This window comes from Gobio gobio (genome assembly GCF_949357685.1).
Source record: "Gobio gobio genome assembly, chromosome: 19".
Lineage (NCBI taxonomy): Eukaryota > Metazoa > Chordata > Actinopteri > Cypriniformes > Gobionidae > Gobio > Gobio gobio.
Window position 1 is genome coordinate 22753285 of NC_137112.1, and position 3721 is coordinate 22757005.

General features: G+C 33.4%; 1 long non-coding RNA gene across 1 annotated transcript; it reads right to left on the reverse strand.

The window, feature by feature from the left end:
- Positions 1-214: 214 nt before the first annotated feature.
- LOC307142816 lies at positions 215-2973 on the reverse strand. The gene is made up of 4 exons (XR_013818515.1): positions 2848-2973; positions 2674-2733; positions 1269-1391; positions 215-1175 (listed from the first exon to the last, which is right to left on the reverse strand). It is a non-coding gene; the product is annotated as an uncharacterized lncRNA (long non-coding RNA).
- Between the last annotated feature and the right edge of the window lie 748 nt (positions 2974-3721).

The following is a 3721-nucleotide window of genomic DNA, read 5'->3' on the forward strand; positions in this document are numbered from 1 at the left end:
CCCAAAACCCAGACTGCTATTGGATGACAGGACGCATTGAAAACCCAGTCAAGTGACTTTATTGGTTACTTCTAAGGCTAAGGGTGGGCTAGGTTTTGTAGCATAAGGACTTGATTGGTTATAGGCCAGCTATGCAGATTTTGCTCATTAATATATATATATATATAAATAATCCCCTCTCCCTCCCAAAAGAAAAACACACACAAAACAATTTGAGAAAGTCTGAAATATTTATTAAAAAGGTATAAAAAAAAAAAACACATTCTTAACAGCATTATAAAAGAACATTAAAACAATGGTGAAACAAAAACAAGTTAACTAAATGTATTTAAAAGGGATGCAAATGTAAAGGAACAAATGTAAAAATATAAACAGTCCAAAGAACATAAATATACGTTAAAATGAATTGGTAAAGAAACAAAAAGGGGAAAAAAATGAACAAAATGCATTTAAAAGACAGAGATGTAAAGGAATAAAATACACAGTGAACATAAAAAGGAAAAGAATAAATATACAAATTAAACAATATAAAATGAGAACAATACATTTATAAGACAAAAAAAGTGTATATAAAATATATTAAAATACATATAAATATTCCAAGTAAACAATATAACCAAATAAAAAGAACAAAGAGCATTATAAACATACATTAAAATGAATGGGGGAAAAGATAAGTGAACAAAATGTTTCTAAAGGAAGGCGACGTAAAAGGAACAACAATACAAAACGTGGAGATCAAAAGCAACATGGACATCTAAAAAGGAACAAACATACAAAGTATACAATATAAAACGAGACAAAGAAATCTATAAATTAAAAAGTGTATATAAAATATATGTAAATGTTCTATATATGGGAACCAATAAAAGTATAAGTATATAAACATAGGAATAAAGAAAATATAAAATGGAACAATTGAATATTAAAATTATAATTATAAAATAATTGTGACCAACTCTAACACAATGTTGTTTGAGTTTTGAACATTTTTTCAAACTGGCATGATGGGCTGGTGATGTGACATGTAGTGTGGGTCAGTCTAGTCTGGTTTGTAGTAGCTAGCCTAACCAAGCCTTCCATCAACAACCATCTTCATCTTCATCAGGTCTATAGTTGCGGTCTTCCACAGGTTCTGTGTTGGTTTGTGCAACCCTGGACCTGGTCTCCAGCAACTGCAAAACATGACAGTAAATTAACCACTAAAACTCAGAGAGGAGTATAGTAACATTCTGGAGGGAAAAAGCTTAACCGGTTTCTTAACTTACCCGTCTCTTTCTCTGACGGTTCTGTGTGATGTTCTTCATAGTGTTTCTTTTCTGGGCCTTTTCAGACTGAGCCAAAGAATACTTCCTCAGCAAAGTCTCACAAAATAAAATACATCTTGAGACCTGCCAAATAATACATTAATAATATATAGTTAATGCCAATAAAAGTAAGTAAAACAATTCAATTAAAATGTATTTGTATAGCGCTTTTCACAATACATATTCAGGGTTTTTCCTGGGTCAAAAATGGTCTTCGGTGGTGGCTGACAGACATGGTCATCCATACACACACATACGCACGGTAAAAAAAAAATACCCTACCCACATGATCTGCAAGCGCAATACTGACAATAAATTTGAAATAAATTCAAAGAAAGTTTGTAACTTTTGCTTATCTTATTTTGATACCTTGATGTTTGTTTTTGTTCCTCATTTTTACACTATTTACTGATAATTGTTTTGGTAATCATATCAATATTAAAAAAATAGTATTAAAAAAAAATGAACAAATAGCCTAATTTTCTGCCATATACAATCAGCTAGCTAACAACAAATTTGTTCTGGGTTCACCTCACTCCAGTCTAAACTAATTGATTTTAGGCTATTTATTTTACTACACATTGTCCACATAAATAAGCTGAAAGACTGTTGATAATTAAAAATAATTCTTACCATCCACTCTTGCTAAAGTGGGTAAGCACACTTGTGTTCTCATTTCAGGTGTTGTTCTGAGTAAATGATTAAACTAATTTGTGAGTTCAGTGTTGGACAGATCAGTTCTAACCAGTCGTTAAAATGATTCGGTTCAAAGGAGTCATTAGGTGGCGAATCGGACATTAGCAGACGCGTTGTGTGTGAATCACGTCTTTAGAAAATCGCGAAAGATTTGTCAAGACACACAAAACACTTCATAACCGGATAGGATTTGTTTCCTGTTTATTTAAAGTATGCTTTATGTCAGCTGGTCAGAGAATCAGTCAATGTTTTTTGAGCGCATTTCACACCCAGCGGTAATTAAAGGAAGACGTCTGATAGCGCCACGTGCAACATGGATTCGGTCTTCCGACCTTTTGATTTTGATTAACGTAATATGTGAAACATTAGAAAGCTAAGAATGCTTATTTTGAAGACAGAGAGCGTGCGAGCGGGAGGAGCTCACTGGTCGTTCTCTCTGTCACTCAGTTAACTCAAGTGCAGCAGTCCTCTACTACATCAATCATAAATCACAATAACTCAACAAATAAGGCTTTGGCGGGACAAAAATTTGTTTTGGCGGCCGGCAAAAAATGTTCAATGTAGGAAAAACCCTGATATTGTTTCAAAGCAACTTCACAGAAAATGCATGCGTCTACATTACAGAAAAAAACAGAGAACATTAAAATAATGACAACATTTTTAAGATTACCTTTTACACATTCAGGGTCAACATCTGTAAAAGTTCTTCAGGATCATGGATCCAAAACTTCTGGATCATGAGGGGGGAAGAAACATGCACACACACAAATGAATATTAATTTGTTTGATAAAACATTAATATTAATTATCAACTTACGGACATGGACTTGCAAAACATACTCACCAGGCCCATACAAAAACTTTACAGTAGATCCAAAATCCTGGTTTGCCTGTAATTCTTCAGAGTCCAAGGATGGTGTTTTCCTGTCCTCTCTGCAGAACAAGTGTAAGTTACATGATCTCAGATTATTCATTCCAAAGCTCTGTTACATTTTATGACAAGCTTGATCTTAAAACTAGCTGACAGTAGGGATGGGCATTATGACCATATAATTATACATACATGAGAAATTATATTTTACAATAACGATATCACAATATATTTATTTTGATGGATATTTTATTAAAATGCTACAGAATAATACTGCTTTAAAAGTCTTCACTGTATGATATTCAATTAATTAATATCACATGATTCTTAAAGAAGCAGAAGGTCTTCTCTATTCTTTTGTTTTATTAAAATGATGACAAAGCTGCAGCCCCTTTAAGAACGGATGCACAGAATGACACGCATCCGGGTTTCCCCACGTTAACTTGAACTGTTTAACGTACTTAAGACATAACTGACTGTTTAAATCAAGTGAATACCTCACATGACAAGGTTTCTGAGATAATTGTGTGCATTTTACAGAAAGATAATTGATTTCGGGATCGCCTGCTGTCTGAGAGAGGCTTATTTTAACACATGCATGTCCCGTTCATTATTCTACATTCATGCATGTTTCCTTGTCAAAATGTCAAAAAGTTTTAGTACAGTCAGTGCTGCGTTATATACGCTATATTCCCATTCCGCAATATAAAACGGTAATGTTAACGTTTACAGCAAAATCACTAACAATAGTCAGTATCATCAGATCGCCATAACACCCAGCCCTATCTTAACAATATTACAACAAAACACAGAAACAGAATATGTAAGTTAATCACGATTAGCATAT